This window comes from Bos javanicus, chromosome 7 (genome assembly GCF_032452875.1).
Source record: "Bos javanicus breed banteng chromosome 7, ARS-OSU_banteng_1.0, whole genome shotgun sequence".
Classification (NCBI taxonomy): domain Eukaryota; kingdom Metazoa; phylum Chordata; class Mammalia; order Artiodactyla; family Bovidae; genus Bos; species Bos javanicus.
In genome coordinates, this window is record NC_083874.1 from 66,107,246 (window position 1) to 66,130,398 (window position 23,153).

General features: G+C 39.8%; 1 long non-coding RNA gene across 1 annotated transcript in view; it reads right to left on the minus strand.

The window, feature by feature from the left end:
- Nucleotides 1-360: 360 nt before the first annotated feature.
- Nucleotides 361-23,153, minus strand: part of LOC133252053 (uncharacterized) — a 41,809-nt gene continuing 19,016 nt past the window's right edge. Inside the window, exon 3 of the long non-coding RNA XR_009737793.1 lies at nucleotides 361-546. This is a non-coding gene — a long non-coding RNA (uncharacterized LOC133252053). The remainder of the gene's footprint in view (nucleotides 547-23,153) is intronic.

The following is a 23,153-nucleotide window of genomic DNA, read 5'->3' on the forward strand; positions in this document are numbered from 1 at the left end:
AAATTTTGCCTATTTATCTTTTTAGCTCTATCAGTTTTTGCTTCAGTTTTTTTTTTTTTTTTTTGCAACTCTATTGTTTGTTATATCCATACTTAGCATTGCTATGTATTCTTACTGGATCAACCTTTTAATCATTATGTAAATGTCCTCTCTGTCTCTTATAATTTTCTGAGCCCTGAGGTCTACATTGTCTTATACCAGTATAACCATTCCTGCATTTATAAAAAAAAAATCAGTATATGCACAATTTTTTGCAATAATAATTTGCATCTATCCTTTTCTCATCCTTTTGCTTTTAACCTGCTCATGTTATGTATGAAGTGAGTTTCTTATGGATAGCATAATTTGGTCATAATTTTTTATTCATTCACTTTTCATTGATACAGACAAATAAATCCTGTCTTTTAATTAGTGTATTCAAACCATCTACAGTTACAGTGATTACTGATGTGTTAGGGCTCCCACTACTGTCTGTTTTCTCCTTCTTGTTCCTCTGTTCTCTCTTCTTACTTTCCTGTAGATTACTTGAATGTAGTACTGGAAACTCTACCCAGAGAAATAGGCAAGAAAAAGAAAGAAAAGGCATGTAGACTGGAAAGGAAGAAATAATACATCTGCATATAATACAGATAACACAATTGTGATAACACTGAATATTGGCAGGGAGGAAGAGAAACTGGATTACTTACATATTGTTGATGGGAATGTAAAATGGTACCATTGCTCTAGAGAACAGTTTGGCAGTTCCCCTTAAAACTAAAAATTGACTTACTGTACGACTCCATGATTACAATTGTGAATATTTATCCCCAAGAAATTAAAACTATGTTTATAAAGAAATTGTACATGAATGTTCACAGCAGTTTTATTCAGTCCCAAACTGAAAACTACCCAAATGTCTTTAAATGAATAAATGATTAAACAAACTACATTTTATCTAATCACAAAATACTACTCAGAAATAAGAAGAAATGAACTATTAATAAATAGATACAGCAAATCAGTATGTCTTGGATAAACCTCAAGAAAATTGTGCTGAGTAAAAAAAGGCAATTACAAAAGGCTACATACTTTATGATTCCATTTATATAATATCCTTAAAAGAACACAATTGTAGATAAACAATTAGTGCTTTCCAGGAGTGAAGGATGGGAGGGCATACGGCTACAAAGGTGTAACACGATGGAGCTTTGGGATGATTTTGTCTTGATTGTAGTGTCAGTTACAGGAAGCTACACATGTGACAAAACTGCATAGACCCCTCCCCCCCCACCCCCACACACACTAACAAGTTCATATATTTGATTAATGTCAACCACATAATTTTGGTATAGTACTATGCTATGCTATGCTATGCTAAGTCACTTCAGTCATGTCCGACTCTGTGCGACCCCAGAGACGGCAGCCCACCAGGCTCCTCCGTCCATGGGATTCTCAAGGCAAGAGTACTGGAGTGGGGTGCCATTGCCTTCTCCGATATAGTACTATAGTTACACAAAATGTTAACACTGGGGGAGCCTGGGTAAAATATGCACTGATGCTCCCTGAACATTTCTTTGCAACCTCTTGTGAATCTATAATTACTTCAAACTAAGAAGTTAAAGAAGATATTTATTTATGAATATGTATTCACACACATGTATGTGAAAATCCACCAGTTTGTTTTGTTCTTCCCAGTTCATTATTCTTATCAGACCAATTGGGGTTACATATGGGTTCTAGAAGCTAAAATAAGGAGAGATTATCCCTTTCAGAGTGGTCATAGGTCCATTTTTAAGGATATGGCAAGCAGAGAGATCTTAACAAACTGAGGCAATAGCTTTGAGACAATTTATGGAAAGAGTGCAGTTTGGTGACCGTTCTGAAATACGAAAGTGCATTAAGGGGAAACTTAATGGACCCCACTCAGAGAGATTCTAATTTCAGTCTTTGTAGGGTATGTATCAGAAGCCTGCATTTTAAATAAACACAGGTAAACCTGAGGTTTGTGGTTCTTTGACCACACTTAGCCGCCCGCACTAAACCCCATATCCAAGGTCATGTCTGGTGGCTGGGAGGAGCTACCCCACGCCTGAAGCCAGGGGCGGCAGCCGGGAGGACCTACCCCACCTCCAACAAGCGGTGGCTGCGCGGGCACAGGAGGGCCTAGAGGAGCTATTTCACGTTCAAGGTCAGAAGGGGCGGTGGTGAGGAGATACCCCTCATCCAAGGTAAGGAGCAGCAGCTGCACTTTGCTGGAGCAGCCGTGAAGAGATACCCCATGTCCAAGGTAAGAGAACCCCAAGTAACACGGTAGGTGTTGCAAGAGGGCATCAGAAGGCAGATACACTGAAACCATACTCACAGAAAACTAGTCAATCTAATCACACTAGGACCACAGCCTTATCTGACTCAATGAAACTAAGCCATGCCTGTGGGGCCAAGACAGGCAAGTCATGGTGGAGAGGTCTGACAGAATGTGGTCCACTGGAGAAGGGAATGGCAAACCACTTCAGTATTCTTGCCTTGAGAACCCCACGAACAGTATGAAAAGACAGAATGATAGGATACTGAAAGAGAAACTCCCCAGGTCAGTAGGTGCCCAACATGCTACTGGAAATCAGTGGAGAAATAACTCCAGAAAGAATGAAGGGATGGAGCCAAAGCAAAAACAATACCCACTTGTGGATGTGACTGGTGATAGAAGCAAGGTCTAATGCTGTAAAGAGCAATATCACATAGGAATCTGGAATGTCAGGTCCATGAATCAACGCAAATTGGAAGTGGTCAAACAAGAGACGGCAAGGGTGAATGTCGACATTCTAGGAATCAGCGAACTCAAATGGACTGAAATGGGTGAATTTAACTCAGATGACCATTATATCTACTACTGTGGGCAGGAATCCCTCAGAAGACATGGAGTAGCCATCATGGTCAATGAAAGTGTCTGAAATGCAGTACTTGGATGCAATCTCAAAAATGACAGAATGATCTCTGTTCATTTCCAAGGCAAACCATTCATTATCACAATAATCCAAGTCTATGCCCCAACCAGTAATGCTGAAGAAGCTGAAGTTGAACGGTTCTATGAAGACCTACAAGACCTTTTAGAACTAACACCCAAAAAAGATGTCCTTTTCATTATAGGGGACTGGAATGCAAAAGTAGGAAGTCAAGAAACACCTGGAGTAACAGGCAAATTTGGCCTTGGAATACAGAATGAAGCAGGGCAAAGACTAATAGAGTTTTGCCAAGAAAATGCACTGATCATAGCAAACACCCTCTTCCAACAGCACAAGAGAAGACTATACACATGGACATCATCAGATGGTGAACACCAACATCAGATTGATTATATTCTTTGCAGCCAAAGATGGAGAAGCTCTATACAGTCAGCAAAAACAAGACCAGGAGCTGACTGTGGCTCAGATCATGAACTCCTTATTGCCAAATTCAGACTTAAATTGAAGAAAGTAGGGAAAACCACTAGACCATTCAGCTATGACCTAAATCAAATCCCTTATGATTATACATGGAAGTGAGAAATAGATTTAAGGGACTAGATCTGATAGATAGAGTGCCTGATGAACTATGGACTGAGGTTCGTGACATAGTAGAGGAGACAGGGATCAAGACCATCCCCATGGAAAAGAAATGCAAAAAAGCAAAATGGCTGTCTGAGAGGCCTTACAAATAGCTGTGAAAAGAAGAGAAGCAAAAGGCAAAGGTGAAAAGGAAAGATAAGCATCTGAATGCAGAGTTCCAAAGAATAGCAAGAAGAGATAAGAAAGCCTTCCTCAGCGATCAATGCAAAGAAATAGAGGAAAACAACAGAATGGGAAAGACTAGGGATCTCTTCAAGAAAATTAGAGATACCAAGGGAACATTTCATGCAAAGATGGGCTCAAAAGGACAGAAATGATATGGACCTAACAGAAGCAGAAGATATTAAGAAGAGGTGGCAAGAATACACAGAAGAACTGTACAAAAAGATCTTCACGACTCAGATAATCACGATGGTGTGATCACTGACCTAGAGCCAGACATCCTGGAATATGAAGTCAAGTGGGCCTTAGAAAGCATCACTACGAACAAAGCTAGTGGAGGTGACAGGATTCCAGTTGAGCTACTTCAAATCCTGAAAGATGATGCTGTGAAAGTGCTGCACTCAATATACCAGCAAATTTGGAAAACTCAGCAGTGGTCACAGAACTGGAAAAGGTCAGTTTTCATTCCAATCCCAAAGAAAGGCAATGCCAAAGAATGTTCAAAGTAACACACAATTACACTCATCTCACATACTAGTAAAGTAATGCTCAAAATTCTCCAAGCCAGGCTTCAGCAATACGTAAACCATGAACTTCCAAATGTTCCAGCTGCTTTTAGAAAGGCAGAGGAACCAGAGATCAAATTGCCAACATCCACTGGATCATGGAAAAAGCAAGAGAGTTTCAGAAAAACATCTATTTCTGCTTTATTGACTATGCCAAAGCCTTTGACTATGTGGATCACAATAAACTGTGGAAAATTCTGAAAGAATGGGAATACCAGACCACCTGACCTGCCTCTTGAGAAATCTGCATGCAGGTCAGGAAGCAACAGTTAGAACTGGACATGGAACAACAGACTGGTTCCAAATAGGAAAAGGGTACATCAAGGCTGTATACTGTCACCCTGCTTATTTAACTTATATGCAGAGTACATCATGAGAAATGCTGGGCTGGAAGAAGCACAAGCTGGAATCAAGATTTCAGGGAGAAATATCAATAACCTCAGATATGCAGATGACACCACCCTTATGGCAGAAAGTGAAGAGGAACTAAAAAGCCTCTTGATGAAAGTGAAAGAGGAGAGTGAAAAAGTTGGCTTAAAGCTCAGCATTCAGAAAACGAAGATCATGGCATCTGGTCCCATCACTTCATGGCAAATAGATGAGGAAACAGGTGAAATAGTGTCAGATTTTATTTTTGGGGCTCCAAAATCTCTGCAGATGGTGACTGCAGCCATGAAATTAAAAGACGCTTACTCCTTGAAAGGAAATTATGACCAACCTAGACAGCATATTGAAAAGCAGAGACGTTACTTAGCCAACAAAGGTCCATCTAACCAAGGCTATGGTTTTCCAGTGGTCATGTATGGATGTGAGAGTTGGACTGTGAAGAAGGCTGAGCGCTGAAGAATTGATGCTTTTGAACTGTGGTGTTGGAGAAGACTCTTGAGAGTCCCTTGGACTACAAGGAGATCCAACCAGTCCATTCTGAAGGAGATCAGCCCTGGGATTTCTTTGGAAGGAATGATGCTAAAGCTGAAACTCCAGTACTTTGGCCACCTCATGCGAAGAGTTGACTCCTTGGAAAAGACTCTGATGCTGGGAGGGATTGGGGGCAGGAGGAGAAGGGGACGACAGAGGATGAAATGGCTGGATGGCATCACTGACTCGATGGACATGAGTCTGAGTCAACTCCGGGAGTTGGTGATGGACAGGGAGGCCTGGCGTGCTGTGATTCATGGAGTCACAAAGAGCTGGACACTACTGAGCTACTGAACTGAACTGAACTGAACTGACCACACTTAGAACCACATGGATGACTGGATTAAAATTCTATACTTGCCCTTATTTACTGAGTGAACTTCAGCAAATTACAAGTCTTATTTTCCTTATCTATAAAAGAAAAGCATTGTCCTCCTAGAATTAGAAAGGGCTGGTGCTTAGGAAATGATTGTGATGTCACTGTCATCAGCATCGTCATAATTGTTATGTCATTAACGATAGTTCCACTTGGTAGATCCCAGTGATGCCCTGTTTGTAGTGTTGCACGAAGATGCATCTCATGCCATTTAGTACCACCAGGGCTTTTGACTAATTGCATTTTATAGGAGCTTCCCTGGTGGTTCAGTGGTTAAGATTAGCCACCAGGGGCTTCCTGGTGGCTCAGTGTTAGAGTCCACCTGTCAGTGCAAAAGACACAAGTTTGATCCCTGATCTAGGAAGATCCCACATGCTGCAGAGCAACTAAGCCTGTGCACCAACTATTGAGCCTGTGCGCTAAAGCCTGGGAGCCAAAACTACTGAGACCACGTGCCACTACTGCTGAAGCCTGAGCACCTTGGAGCCAGTACTCCACAACAAGAGAAGCCGCAGCAGTGAGAAGCCCACACACAAGTAAGAGTAGTCCCCACTCTTGGCAACTAGTGCTTTCTTTGACCTTGCCATTTTTATTGTTAATCATAAGGGCAGTTAGAAGTCTTTGAGGGTTTAAGGTGATAGAATGACTTGATGAGATTTTCATTTTAGGTTTTTTAAATTCACTTCTTGGGGATTGTGTCCTTATGCTGTACTGAGATGTGAAAAGGCGAGGAATTCAATTGCTTCTCTGCTTTCCAAGAGTATTCTAGCAGGATCTTGAGGTGAAGTTCATCCCTGCTTCTTCTTGGTGCTGACATTCCAAGTTCAGAAAGCCTAACATAAATCCTGCCATTAACCTTTAGAAAAGTACCCCTTCTTCCCTCACTCCTTTATCTCCCTAGGATAGCTCCTGATGTACAGAGTTTCTACTTGATCCTTGCCACTGAGGGAAGAAATTCACAAGTGTATTTCCCTTCAAATATGGGGAAGAAAAGACTTGGGCCAATTTGTAAATTAGTGAACTTACTCTTCACTTGATGTTACCTGAAATTGACCATGGGCCATATACTGTGCTCTCAGGGTGTTCTTTAGGGAAGCAGCTAACCCCCCACCCCCAAACTCCCTATCCAGTTCCTTACAGAGGTCATACTTGCAGCTCCTATTGTATATGACTAAATGGTATCCAGGGCCTAGAAGACACAATCATATATACCATTATACTCCTCTGGCATGCTGCTGTCTGATCTTTGCTCTATATCAGAGACGGTGGGTCTAAAACCCTGTGACTTCTGATAAAACAGGTGATGCATGTGAGAAGTCAGGAGGAACCATCATCCCAGTAAGTCAAGGGTGCCTTCTACACTAGGGATTATATCTTCTGGATATGGTAACCTATAGGTACTCCAAGGTGTGTCTAATTGGAAAACAGAACAACTATTGTCTAATTGGAAAATGGAACAACTATTAGGGAAAATATGGAAAAATACTATAGAAAGAAAAACAGAAAAAATTTAAAGGTGTGAGTATAAATATGAATATTGTGGATTTTATTCCAAAAACATGAATACAAACTTGCTTGTATTAAACCAAGCTAAAGCATAATCCAGAGAAACCCAAATATTTCTTTGAAATATGTGACATCCAAACCACAAAGCAAACAATGCTGTTAAAGAAGGAAGGCAGAAGATGGCAGAGGATTATGTGGATGTGGAGTACATCTCTCTCCATGGGTACATTAGGAAAACACCTTTAGACACAGAAGTGCATGCAGAGCACCAGCTGAGAGAGGACAGGAGGACCTGACCAGTGGAAAAGAATGTATAGAACCATACAAAAGGAACTAGGGGGAAAACCCAGAATATTAGTAGGGTTGGACCAGCCCTTGGCAGGTGGGGGAACTGAGGCAGGGCAATTGTCTGAGTCAGAGGAGAAACATTTAAGGCTGAGAGTGAAACAGCTGATCTGTGGCAGCCTAAATGGAATGAGAATCAGACAGTCCTTGCCACAGCCATACATACCCCAGACAGGGACACAGGTCCCCTGGAAGGTGCAGCAGCTAGGAGCTGGAGTGTAGGGATTGTGGAGCAATCCCAGGGCAAGGGCTGCTGTTGACTGTGGAGAAATGTATCGAGGGGATATGAGGGAGGAAATTGTGGTGGTAAATGCCTGTGGAGGAAAGCCAGGCAGCCATGGAAGCAAGACATTACTACTGAGTCACGTGTAGAGGGTGGAGTCATCACCGTAGCTTCTCTCTCCATGCGCCAGTATCAGCAGCTGAACAGTAGAGAGGCTGGCCTATCAAATGCCTGACGCACCGAACTACAGAGTAGGACCCCACCAACGGTGCTCCTGTAAGTGCCTGATGCGCTGGTCTACAGAGTAGGACCACAGTCAGGGGTCCCCTTCTATGTGTCTGATGCACCAAACAACAGAGAAGGACCCCAGGCAAGAGAGCCCTCCAAGTGCCTGAACAGGCAGAGCTACAGAGAAAGACTGGCCAAAGAGGCCTCCTGACTGCCAGCTACAAGAGGCTCAAAAAAAGACTCTGACAGGGCCATAACTCCTGTGGTGGAGGCAGTCCATGTCCCTGCACACTTGGTACCACCATGGTCCCCACAAGCCAAGCAGCTGTGCCACCTTCACGCTCAACTCTCACTGGGGCAGAGCTGCCACAGGCAAAAAATGTCTTGTGTCTATGCCCACAGGGTCACTTTGGTCGTGTCCAACTCTTTGCAGTCCTGTAGATTGTGGCCTGCTAGGCTTATCTGTTGTGGGGGTGGGGCGGGATGGAGTTCTCCAGGCAAGAATACTGGAGCATATTGGTCAATACTGGTTGCCATACCCTTCTAGAGCGCTATATTTCCTGCTTCCCTAGCTGCCAACTCCCCTGAGTACCTGGTGCTGCCAGAACCCCTGCAACCCAAGCAGTTGCACCACCTCCACACCTGGCCCTCACAGGGGCAAGCCCAAGCCCTCCAGGGCAGCCTCAGGAGCAACCCCCAGTGGACAACCCACATGCAGAGGTGAAAGTAAAACCACAATTGAAAACCACGGGCAGTGTGGCTAAGGAAGAAGACCCAAAACCTTCCCACCAGTTGTACAAGCTGCAGATTAAATCCACATGATCAATTAGGCAGACTCTGGGTCTATGCAGTATAGAAAAGGACATTGAGAGCTACCACAAAAGAAAATGCACTAGTTCTCATAACTATGGACATTGGAGGCAAGAGCACAGGAGTAGGAGCATATTAGAATCTGAGCTTAGAATCTGAGCTGCCCCCACAGCAGGTTCAGAGATCAGCACAGTGTTGGAGGGCATCCTAGGGAGGTGAGGTGGACTGTGACTCCCAGCGAGGGAAAGGACTCTGACAGCAGTGACTCAAGAAAAACATTTATTACTCTTATGTTTTGACTTGTTCTGTAGATTCTTTGGGATTCCTCCCCCACACAAACACCCAGCCCCTGCCTGTTGTAGTTGTCAATTTTATTGGCACTATGAAATCTAATTAAGCTTTTGAGCTTTATTTTTCTTTTTTTTTTGCAGTCACAATTTTTTATTGTTGTTATAAACCTCTGCCTTTATGTTGGGCTTTTGCAGTTCTGTGGAGTTCCCCTTCTTATTTTTTTCAACTTTAATTTTTCAGACCTATTATTTTTTCTACATTTATTCCTTTGATTGCTTTTCCCTCTGTTCTTTTCCCTTGCAGTTAGTCTTTAATGTAGATAAATCTTCTTTATCTACCTCTATTTAACTTTGCATATCTATTCTTTCTTTCTTTTCTCTCTTTCCTTTCCTCTCAACATATTTGTTAGTTTTGTTTTCATTGCTTTATTCCCCACTTGGCACCTTGCTTTAGTTTTGTTTTCCAGTTTGTGCTTTATTTAGTTTTGTTGTTAACTGGTAGATATAATTTTGGGTTTCCTTTGTTTGCCAGGTCAATGTATTGTACTTTATTTTTGTTGAACTGTTTTGATTTTGCTTATGGCTGTATATGTGTATATTCAGTCACACTTTTTATTGTTGTCATAAACCTCTGCCTCTACGTTGGGCTTTTGCAGTTCTGTGGAGTTTTCTTTTTTTTCTTTCTTCTTCCTTTTTTTTCTTTCCTCTTTTTTATAATTTTTAATTTTTTAAATCTATTATATTTTTTCTACATTTATGCCTTTGTTTGCCTTAACTACTGTTCTCTTCCCCTTGCAGTTAACCTTTAATGTATATAAATCTTCAGCTATGTGTATTTAACTTAGCATAATTATTCTTTCTTTCCTTTCCTCTCAACATATTTGTTAGTTTTGTTTTCATTGCTTTATTCCCCACTTGGCACCTTGCTTTAGTTTTGTTTTCCAGTTTGTGCTTTAGTTAGCTTTGTTCTTAACTGGTAAATATAATTTTTGATTTCCTTTGTTCACCAGGTCAATATACTGTACTTTATTTTTGTTGGACTGTTTTGACTTTGCTTACGGGTGTATATGTATATGTGTATATTCCATTATTTTAGTTATTATTTGCCTGATTTTGTAATTGCCATTTGTCTGGGGTTCATCTTTGGTTTCTTATTTTTGAATATTTGTTTTAATCTCACTTAATGCCATAACAAACCACTTGTGGAATCTTCATTCCTGACCAGAGATCAAGCCCTGAGCCTTTGGAGTGGGAGTACTGACTCTAAGGGAATATCTTTCCTTTTCTCCTTTGCTTTTTGCTTCTCTTCTTTTCACAGCTATTTGTAAGGCCTACCCAGGCAGCCATTTTGCTTTTTGCACTTCTTTTCCATGGGGATGGTCTTGATCCCTGTCTCCTGTACAATGTCATGAACCTCTGTCCATAGTTCATCAGGCACCCTATCAGATCTAGTCCCTTAAATCTATTTCTCACTTCCACTGTGTAATCATAAGGGATTTGATTTAGGTCATACCTGAATGGTCTAGTTGTTTTCCCTACTTTCTTCAATTTAAGTCAGAATTTGGCAATAAGGAGTTCATGATCTGAGCCACAGTCAGCTCCTGGTCTTGTTTTTGCTGACTCTATAGAGCTTCTCTTTGGCTGCAAAGAATATAATCAATCTGATTTCGGTGTTGACCATCCAGTGATGTCCATCTGGTCCCATCACTTCATGGGAAATAGATGGGGAAACAGTGGAAATAGTGCAATACTTTATTTTTTGGAACTCCAAAATCACTGCAGATGGTGATTGCAGCCATGACATTAAAAGACACTTCTTGAAGGAGAGTTATGGCCAAACTAGATAGCATATTGTAAAGCAGAGACATTACTTTGCCAACAAAGGTCCATCTAGTCAAGGCTATGGTTTTTCCAGTAGTCATATATGGATGTGAGAGTTGGATTGTGAAGAAAGCCGAGTGCCAAAGAATTGATGCTTTTGAACTGTGGTGTTGGAGAAGACTCTTGAGAGTCCCTTGGACTGCAAGGAGATCCAACCAGTCCATCCTAAAGAGATCAGACCTGGGTGTTCATTGGAAGGACTGATGTTGAAGCTGAAACTCCAATACTTTGGCCACCTCATGTAAAGAGTTGACTCATTTGAAAAGACCCTAATGCTGGGAAGGATTGAGGGCAGGAGAAGGGGAGGACAGAGGACGAGATGGTTGGATGGCATCACCGACTCGATGGACATGGGTTTGGGTGAACTCTGGGAATTGGTGATGGACAGGGAGGCCTGGCGTGCTGTGATTCATGGGGTCACAAAGAGTCAGACATGACTGAGAGACTGAACTGAACTGAACTGACTCCAAGACCCTAGACTACCAGAGAACTAACCCTAGGAAGTATCAGATAGTAAGAACTCACACAAAGGAAACCACCTGAATACAAGAGCCAGCATCACCCAACCACCAGTAGAACCCTGTGCAGGATGCCTCATCTAAACAACAAGCAAAACTAAATTTAAGCCCAATCATCAGCAGATAGGACTACCACCTCACTCAGCCTTGTCTATCAGAGGAAAAACAAACAAACAAACAACAAGAAAAAAAACTCAGCACACATCCCACCCTATATGAAGCTTACACAAACCAATGGACCAACCTTAGGAGGGCAGAAACCAACAGGAAGAAATAATTCAACCTTGAATTCTGGGTAAAGGAGACCTCAAACACAGTAAGTTAAAAAAAAATAATGAAAAGGCAGAGAAATACTATACAAATGAAAGAACAAACTAGAAACACAGAAGTACAAATAAATGAAGGGGGAAATAGGCAAACTGCCTGAAAAAGAATTCAGAATAATGCCAGTAAAGATGATCAGAAACCTTGAAAACAAAATGGAGAAAATACAAGAATCAATTAACAAAGACCTGCTGCTGCTGCTAAGTCGCTTCAGTCATGTCTGACTCTGTGCAACCCCATAGATGGCAGCCCACCAGGCTCCTCTGTCCATGGGATTCTCCAGGCAAGAACACTGGAGTGGGTTGCCATTTCCTCTTCCAAGGCATGAAAGTGAAAAGTGAAAGTGAAGTCACTCAGTCGTGTCCGACTCTTAGCGACCTCATGGACTGTAGCCTACCAGGCTCCTCCATCCATGGGATTTTCCAGGCAAGAGTACTGGAGTGGGGTGCCATTGCCTTCTCCAAACAAAGACCTAGAAGAATGAAAGAATAAACATGCAGGGACAACACAATTACTGAAATTAAAAATACTCTAGAAGGAATCAATAGCAGAATATCTGAAGCAAAAGAACGAATCAGTGAGCTGTAAGATAAAATGGTGGAAATAACTTCTGAAGAGCAGAATAAAGTAAAAAGAATGAAAAGAACTGAGGATAGTCTCAGAGACCTCTGGGAGGATATCAGATGCACCAACATTCGAATTATAGGGATCCCAGAAGAAGAAGAGAAAAAGAAAGGGTATGAGAAAATTTTTGAAGAGATTATAGATGATAATTTCCTCAACATGGAAAAGGAAATAATCAATCAAGTCTAAGAGGCACAAAGAGCCCCATACAGGATAAACCCAAGGAGAAACATGCCAAGACACATACTAATCAAGTTGCTGCTGCTGCTAAGTCGCTTCAGTCGTGTCCAACTCTGTGCAACCCCATAGACGGCAGCCCACCAGGCTCCCCCGTCCCTGGGATTCTCCAGGCACGAACACTCGAGTGCGTTGCCATTTCCTTCTCCAGTGCATGAAAGTGAAAAGTGAAAGTGAAGTAGCTCAGATGTGTCTGACTCTTAGCAAGCTAACAAAGATTAAACACAAAGAAAGAATATTAGAAGCAAGAAGGGAAAAGCAACAAATAACATATAAGGGAAACCCCATATGCTTAATAGCTGATCTTTCAGCAGAAACTCTGCATGCCAGAAAGGGATGGCAGGATGTATTTAAAGTACTGAAAGAGAAGAATCCACAACCAAGATTACTGTACCTGGCAAGGATCTCATTCAAAATTGATGGAGAAATAAACTTTTCAGACAAGCAAAAGTTAAGAGAATTCAGTACCACCAAACCGGCTTTATAACAAATGGACTTATATAGTCAAGAAATACAAGAGAAGAAAAAAGATCTACAAAATCAACTCCAAACAATTAAGAAAATGGCAATAGGAACATATATATCAATAATTGCTTTAAATGTAAATGGATTAAATGCTCCAACCAAAGACACAGACTGGCTGAATGGATAGAAAGACAAGACCTATATATATGCTTTCTACAAGAAACCCACTTCAGACCTCAAGACACATATAGACTGAAAGTGGGAGGATTGAAAAGTATATTCCTTGCAAATGGGAAGCAAAAGAAAGCTGGAGTAGCAATCCTCATATCAGATAAAATAGACCTTAAAGAATATTGCAAGAGATAAGGAAGGACACTACATAAATGCTCAAGGGGTCAATCCAAGAAGAAGACATAACAATTGTAAATATCTATGCACCCAATATAGGAGCACCTCAATACATAAGACAAACACTAACAGACATAAAAGGAGAAACTGACAGTAACACAATAATAGTATGAGACTTTAACACCCACTCACACCAATGGACGTATCTTCAAAACAGAAAATTAATAAGGAAACACAAGTCTTAAATGATACATTAGATGAGCTGGATCTCACAAGACATTCCATCCAAATCCAGAAGAATACACTTTCTCAAGTGCACATGGAACATTTTTCAGGATAGACTACATCTTGGGTCACAAATCAAACCTCAGTAAATTTAAGAAAATTGAAATCATATCAAGCATTTTCTCTGACCACAATGCTATGAGACTAGATATCAATTAAAAGAAAAACACTGTAAGAAACACAAACACATGGAGATTAAACGATATGCTTCTAAATAACCAACAGGTTACTGAAGAAATCAAAAGGGAAATAAAAAAATTTCTAGAAACAGATGACAATGAAAACATGAAAACTCAAAACTTATGGGATGCAGCAAAAGCAGTTCTAAGAGGGAAGTTTATAGCAAGACAATCCTACCTCAAGAAATAAGAGAAACATCAAATAGACAACCTAACTTTATACCTAGAACAACTGGTAAAAGAAGAAAAAAAGCACAAAATTAGTAGAAGGAAAGAAATCATAAAGATCTGAGCAGAAATAAATGAAAAAGAAATTAAAGAAACAATAGTAAAGATTAATAAAACTAAAAACTGGTTCTTTGAGAAAATAAACAAAATTGCAAACCTTTAGCCAGACTAATCAAGAAAAAAAGAATAATCAAATCAATAAAATTGGAAATGAAAAAGGAGAGGTTACAACAGACAATGCAGAAATACCAAGGATTATAAGAGATTATTATGAACAACTATATGGCAAGAAAATGAATAACCTGGAAGAAATGGACAGATTCTTAGAAAAGTTCAACCTTTCAAGACTGAACCAGGAAGAAATAGAAATTATGAACAACCCAATTACAAAGACTGATATTGAAGCTGTGATCAAAAATATCGCAGAAAACAAAAGCCCAGGACCAAATGGCTTCACAGGAGAATTCTATCAAACATTTAGAGAAGAGCTAATTCCTATCCTTCTAAAATTCTTTCAGAAAATTGCAGAGGAAGGAACACTTTCAAACTCATTCTATGAAGCCACCATCACCCTGATACCAAAACAGACAAAGACAACACAAAAAAAGAAAACTACAGGCCAATATCACTGATGAACATAGATGTAAAAATCCTCAACAAAATTTTGGCAAACAGAATTCAGCAACACATCAAAAAGCTCATTCCCCATGATCAAGTTGGGTTTATTCTGGGGATGCAAATATTCTTCAATAAACACAAATCAATCAATGTGATACACCATATTATTAAATTGACAATAAAAACAATGTGATCATCTCAATAGATGCAGAAAAAGCCTTTGACAAAATTCAGCACCCATTTATGATTAAAACTCTTCAAAAAATGGGCATAGAAGGAACCTACCTCAACATAGTAAAGGCCATATATGATAAGCCTACGGCAAACATTATTCTCAATGGTGAAAAACTGAAAGCATTCCTCCTAAGATCAGGAGCAAGACAAGGTTGTCCACTTTCACCACTATTATTCAACATAGTTCTGGAAGTCCTAGCTACAGCAATCAGAGAAGAGAAAGTAATAAAAGTAATCCAGATCAGAAAAGAAGTAAAGCTCTCACTGTTTGCAGATGACATGGTATTATACATTAGTATCAGAAAATTACTAGAGCTAATCAGTGAATTTAGCAAAGTTGCAGGATACAAAATCAATACACAGAAGTCACTTGCATTTCTATGTACTAACAATGAAAAATCAGAAAGAGCAATTAAGGAATCAATCCCATTCACCATTGCAACAAAAAGAATTAAATATCTAGTAATGAACTTACCTAAGGAGACAAAAGAACTATACACAGAAAATTATAAGACACTGATGAAAGAAATCAAAGACAACATATACAGATGGAGAGATATTCCTTGTTCCTGGGTAGGAAGAATCAATATTGTGAAAATTACTATACTACCAAATGCAATCTACAGATTTAATGTGATACCTATCAATTTACCAATGGCATTTTTCATAGAACTAGAACAAAAATTTTCACAATTCATATGGAAACACAAAAGACTCCAAATGGCTCAAGCAGTCTTGAGAAAGAAGAATGGAGCTGGAGGAATCAACCTTCCTGACTTCAGATTATACTACAAAGCTACATTCATCAAGACAGTATGGTACTGGCACAAAAACAGAAATATAGACCAATGGAACAAGATAGAAAGCCCAGAAATAAACCCATGCACCTATGGGTACCTTATTTTTGACAAAGGAAGCAAGAATATACAATAGGGCAAAGACAGCCTCTTCAATAAGTGGTGCTGGGAAAACTGGTCAGATACATGTAAAAGAATGAAATTAGAACACTTCCTAACACCATATACAAAGATAAGCTCAAAATGGATTAAAGACCTAAATGTAAGACCAGAAACTATAAAACTCTTAGAGGAAAACATAGAACATTCAATGACATAAATCAAAGCAAGATCTTCTATGACCCACCTCCTAGAGTAATGTAAATAAAAACTAAAGTAAACTAGTGGGAAACTTAAAAGCTTTTGCACAGCAAAGGAAATTATGAACAAGGTGAAAAAACAGCCCTCAGAATGGGAGAAAATGAAACTGACAAAGGATTAATTTCCAAAATATACAAGCAGCTCATACAACTCAATACCAGAAAAACAAACAACCCAATCAACAAGTGGGGAAAAGACATAAACAGACATTTCTCCAAAGAAGACATATAGATGGCTAACAAACACATGAAAAGATGCTCAATATTGCTCATTATTAGAGAAGTGCAAATCAAAACTACAATAAGGTATCACCTTACACTGGACAGAATGGCCATCATCAAAAAGTCTACAAACAATAAATGCTGGAGAGGGTGTGGAGAGAAGGGAACAGTCTTACACTGTTGGTGGAAATGTAAATTGATACAGCCGCTATGGACGACAGTATGGAGATTCTTAAAAAATTAGAAATAAAACCACCATATGACCCGGCAATCCCACTCCTAGGGATATACCCTGAGGAAACCAAATTGAAAAGACACATGTATCCCATTGTCCATTGCAGCACTATTTACAATAGCTAGAACATGGAAGCAACATAGACACCCATTGACAGATGAATGGATAAAGAAGTTGGGGTACATATACACAATAGAATATTACTCAGCCATGAAATGGAATGCATTTGAGTCAGTCCTAATGAGGTGGATGAACCTAGAACCTATTATACAAAGTGAAGTAAGTCATAAAGAGAAAGATAAATATCATACTAATGCATATATAGGGCTCCCTTCTAGCTCAGTTGGTAAAGAATCTGCCTGCAGTGCAGGAGACCTGGGTTTGATCCCTGGGTTGGGAAGATCCCCTGGAGAAGGAAATGGCAACCTACTCCAGTATCCTTGCCTGGAAAATCTCATGGACAGAGGAGCCTGGTGGGCTGCAGTCCACGGGGTCGCAAAAAGTCAGGCATGACTGAGCGACTAACACTTACTTACTTACTAATGCATATATATGGAATCTAGAAAATGGTACTAAAGAATTAATTTACAGGGCAGCAGTGGAGAAACAGACATAGAGAAAGACTTATGGATATGGGGAGATGGGTGGAGAGGTTGAGATGTTTGGAAAGAGTAACGTGGAAACTTACATTACCATGTGTAAAATAGATAGCCAACGGGAATTTGCTGTATGGCTCAGGGAACTCAAATAGGCACTCTGTATCAACCTAGAGGGGTGGGATGGGGAGGGAAATGGGAGGGAGGTTCAAAAGGGAGGGGATATATGTATATCTATGACTGATTCATGCTGAGGTTTGACAGAAAACAACAAAATTCTGTAAAGCAATTATCCTTCAATAAAAAATAAATTAATTTAAAAAAAAGCAGAGGGTGGGAGGGAAGTGCAAGAGGGAGAGGATAGATGTATATATATAGCTGATTCATACTGTTGTGTAGCAGAAGCTCACACAATGTTGTAAAGCAATATATTTCAATGAAAAAAATTTTTTTTAATTAAAGCAGATTATGTGCAGTGTTCAAAAATGAAAAAGCCAAGGAAGGCAAATCAGAAAGAGATAGGGGTCTCTGATAAAGCGTTCTCCGTGAGTCCAGCTTTACATGTCATTCCTTTTCTTTTTAGGGTGTCTAAATTCATTTAGGACAGAAAACCAGAAATCCCACCTGGCTAGCCATGTCCTCTCAGGGTACCCTTCATGTTTCTGATGACCAGTGGCCTTTTTAGCCTTTACCTGTACTGACAAGAACCTTCTGCCACCAGCTGGAAAGCCCCTCAGTTCAGTTCAGTTCAGTTGCTCAGTTGTGTCCAACTCTTTGCAACCCCATGAACTGCAGCACGCCAGGCCTCCCTGTCCATCACCAACTGCTGGAGCCTACCCAAACTCATGTCCATTGAGTTGGTGATGCCATCCAACCATCTCATCCTCTGTTGTCCACTTCTCCTGCCTCCAATATTTCCCAGAATCAGGGTCTTTTCAAATGAGTCAGCTCTTCGCATCAGGTGGCCAAAGTATTAGTTTCAGCTTCAACATCAGTCCTTCCAATGAATACTCAAGACTGATCTGCTTTAGGATGGACTGGTTGGATCTCCTCACAGTCCATGGGACTCTCAAGAGTCTTCTCCAACACCTCAGTTCAAAGGCATCAATTCTTTGGTGCTCAGCTTTCTTCACAGTCCAACTCTCACATCCATACATGACTACTGGAAAAACCATAGCCTTGACTAGACAGACCTTTGTTGGCAAAGTAATGTCTCTGCTTTTTAATATGCTATCTAGGTTGGTCATAACTTTCCTTTCAAGGAGTAAGTATCTTTTAATTTCATGGCTGCAATCACCATCTGCAGTGATTTTGGAGCCCCCCAAAATAAAGTCTGACACTGTTTCCACTGTTTCCCCATCTATTTCCCATGAAGTGATGGGACCAGATGCTATGATCTTAGTTTTCTGAATGTTGAGATTTAAGCCAACTTTTTCACTCTCCTCTTTCACTTTAATCAAGAGGCTCTTTAGTTCTTCTTCACTTTAGCAGGAGCAAATGTGGCCACACTGGCTTCTGCTGAGTTTCCATGCTGAACTGTAGTGGCATATAAAACTCCTTAGAGAATGAGCTTGTGCCAGGGCAAGAGAGTTAGGTTCATCCTAGAGATTAGCAGTTATTGTTCTTTGCTCAAATGGGTGAATCTGCCAGATTCCACACGAGGAGATAAAGGTGTTATTTCCATCAATCCAGAAAATGGTGATAATTAATTTTATGTGTTAACTTGCCTGAGACAGTGTTCAGATATTTGGTTAAACAGTATTCTGGATATTTCTGGGAAGGTTTTTTTGTTTTTGTTGTTTGGTTGAGTTGTTTTGAATGAGTTTAACATTTAGTGTGGTGGGCCTTGAGTAAAATAGTTTACTCTTCATAATATGGCTTTATCCAATCCAGTTGAAGGTTTTAATAGAATAATGACTGACCTTCTCCAATCAAGAAGGAATTCTGTCAGCAGAGCACTTTTGGACTTGAACTGCAACTCTTCCTTGAATTTCCAACCTGCTGACTTCCTTATCCGTCTGTGGATTCATTTGATAAGAATTCCTCAGGAGTAAACAGAGTCCTTGTGGTATGGCCCATGAGGTAAGGACACGAGCTTTGGAGACAGGTAGGCTGTTTTGATCCCAGTTCCACCATTTACTATGTGCATGATCTTACACAACTGAACATTTTTTAGTATTTTGTTTCATAAAAGACAGAGACAGTAATAGAACCTACTTATAGTCATTAAGAATATATCAGCACCAAGTGAGAAAATGCAACTCAGAAGGGCTGAAGGTAGTGCTCCTAATACTTTAATGGGCATGCAGATCATCTAGAAATCTTCTTGAAATGGAGATCCTGATTCAGTAGGTTTGAGGTCTAAGGGAAAATATAAAAGTGGAGAGGTTTTTTTGCGGGGGGATAGGAGGGATGTCTGTGTACTTGGAAAGTGCAGGAGTAGAGCTTGCTTCAAGTACAGCTGGATCAAGTGTTTAAATAGCATTTTCAATAATTTGTCACTTGGATTTTTTGGCTGTGCTCACCTCTTTGTTGGTATTCCATGCTTCTAAAAACTCCAAAATTACAACTTACCAGCTCGAAAAGCACAGAGAAGATAGAGCATCTTCCGCAATAGTTCCAGAAAAGTCATTTCATTGGTTTGGCTTTATTTTCTTTCATTTAGATCATGGTTCACTTCTGAGTCAATCACAGTCATCAGGTGAACAGAGTACCTCAAGCCAGAGAGGCTGATCTTTGTTAGACTCCAAACTCTAATCCTGAGGAATTTGGCTGTCCCTGGCCAACATGACCCAGGCTTTGAAAAAAACATGTTGGATGTTTGAAGCCCTGACTTTGGATCTAGTCTGCACAGTGAGATATTTTGCTTATTAAGGAGTTCCCATTAATGAAGTATTTCTTAGGAGGTATCCAGAACTGTTTTTTTTTTTTTTCCTAAGTGAAAGTTTTAATTAAGTTTAAATTAGACAATGTGACTATAAAATGGGAGAAATAAAATAGGACAAATAAAAGAAAACCTACAGAGGAAATTAAACTAAGAAAATGCATATTGGGCAGGATCATTTGGGTGATCTGGGATTAAATGACTCATCTTTGAGAAGGACCTTGGCTCCTTGCTTTAAGTAAATGACCTCTCCAATGAACTAAATGATATCCTAATGGCCTAAAAGCCTTAATATACCTCCCCAATTTAATCCCCACTGATTAGTAGGCCCTCCAAATATAATGCACTTTCTTACATACACACAGTAAATGACTAGAAGATGAAAATATAGAAAGAGTTATTAAATTTTAAGCCAACATTAAGATTTATGTCATGAACTTTTGCTTTTTCACAATATGTTCCCTGACGGACTTCATTTTAAAAACTATGAAACACTCCCAGCTTATTTCTCAAAGGCTTTTTCAAAAATATAAATGATTGGATAATGACCTAGGTCACCTGAGCATGTTGGGAAAGATCTTTGCTCAGATACAATTTCAGGGGACTTAGCTAAGGGAAGCTCATTATAGGTACCAATGATTACACTTTCGTGATTTTTCATCATGACCCCTAGAACCACACATCAGTCACTGTGAGTCAGAGTGAATTGCAAAAGCAAACACATTCACATTCATCAAGCAAGTGTATTTGTTTTCTGGACTTATGGAGAACAGTTCCTGAGTGCTAAGTCAACCATGATTTGTGCTGATTCAGAGAGAATGACTGGTCCACTTGGCAAAGCCAGTTTTATCCTCTCTTTTACCAATCACCCGGAAGACTGTTTGGCAACATTTATTTCCTTTGATGGGTTCATTCAGCTCTGGCAAAAGAAAATGCTTCTGTGTTGCCTGTGGTTGCAGTGTAGAACTCTGCTGTTGCTGCTGCTGCTAAGTTGCTTCAGTTGTGTCCGACTCTGTGTGAGCCCATAGATGGCAGCCCACCAGGCTCCGCTGTCCCTGGGATTCTCCAGGCAAGAACACTGGAATGGGTTGCCATTTCCTTCCCCAGTGCATGAAAGTGAAAAGGGAAAGTGAAGTAGCTCAGTCGTGTCCGACTCTTCGTGACCCCATGGGCTGCAGCCTACCAGGCTCCTCCGCCCATGGGATTTTCCAGGCAAGAGTACTGGAGTGGGGTGCCACTGCCTTCTCTGTAGAACTCTGAGGGTGTGCAAATAATTCCAAATGCCCTTTGGAAGGAGCTGACTTAGGTGGATTGGTTTTAGATGTTAAAATGAACCCAAAGGTTACCTTGTCTTGGAGTTCAGTGAAAAGCATAAAACTTTAATTATTCCTCTAACATGCATTAATTTATTCAGCAAATATTTATTAATTACCTATTAAATGGTGGTCATTGGGCTTGTTACAGAGAATACTGTGCTAGGATAAAATTAGACATAATTTCTTTCCTTGTGGAGCTTACTGTTTCATGAGAGTCAGATTAAGAAATACACAAATGAATCTGTGATTTCTAATTGTGACAGTGCAATGAGGCAAATGATTTGGGCACTGGGCAGAAGATAAGAGAAACATAATATTGATGAGAGTGGAGTGGGGAAAACATATATATTTGGGCAAGAAGAAATTTCTCATGTCCTAAAGAAATATTAATTAATCCCTCTTCAATTCCATATTCAAGTGAAAAATGGCTTCAGGCAATGAAGGTACTTTGGACACAAAATTATTTAGCATTTGTAAGATTATATGAATTTTTTGAGTTGTTTTTTAATAATCATGGAAATTGCCAAAATGGATTAAGAAGGCCAAGTATGTTTTTAAAATTGAAATGAAAGCTTCTACTTACTTAAAAAATAACCCAATCAAGAATGAAAGATGTTTTTTTGCATCTATTCTTATGGAATATAATTTAAATATCTTTGAGTTGTGGATAACATTATTTTTGTGTGATTAGGGGGAACTAAACTCTGAATTATTTAAAACTGGTTTACTAGCTTATACTTTTACACACTTGGCATTTATATCCTATCAGCTGGTATTTTCTTATGATCATCATCAATAGGACAACATCATTTAATTCTTAAGAATTTATTGAGCAGTGAGTTAGCTCAGAATATCACAGACTAGATGTCTAGAACAACAGAAATTTATTTACTCATGATTTTGGAGGCTAGATGCCCAAGATTAAGGTGCCATCCAGGTTGGTTTCTGGTGAGCTGAGTTATAGGCACCTGGCTTCAAGCTGTGTACTCACATGGCATCTATTCTGTGAACACACAGAATGTAAGCTCTGGTATCTATTCCTCTTCTTACAAGGACATCAGTCCTATTGGATCAGAACTTCATTTAACCTTAATTACCCACCTAAAGGTCGTATCTCCAAATATAGTCACACAGGAAGTTAGTTTCAACAAACAAATTTGGAGGAGCATAATTCAGCCCATCATAAACACTTGCTATGGGGCAAACTCTGTGATAGGCACTAACGTGAAGTGCTGAAAGAGGCAGTCACTATCGTTCCTGAGAGAGCTTCTAGACTAGCTAGGTGGGAACACAGGAAATAGATAATTGCATAAATAAACATTTCTATCCTAGTGAGCACATCTTGGGAAAAGAACAGGTTATATGCAAAGCCCTCAAATAGCACTTGTCCAGAAGCTTTGGGGTTAATATCAAGGTTAGCAAGAATAATGCTATGAATAAGTCCCTAATTTAAAGTCTTGGAGCAGATTATATATAGTGGACAAAGAAAGATAATGAGCTGCAAAATGGAAATACAGCGTTTTTTTTTTTTTTCCCCCTTAGAATAGCATTGTGTTTCCATCCCACATTTGGAAGTGCCTCATTTAATGTAAAAAATCATGAGTGAAGGAGTTCATTTTATAACTTTTTTTTTTTCCCCAAAGAACAGATTATGGTGCTTTCTTCCTAGTTATTTCAAGCCAATCATTCTGTTATCCAAATTCAGTCTTTGTCATGAGAAACAATACAAAAGGAAGGAGCCTAGTCATTTTAGGCTCTTAAGCAATCAGGATGTTTCTTCTTTCCAAAACATTGC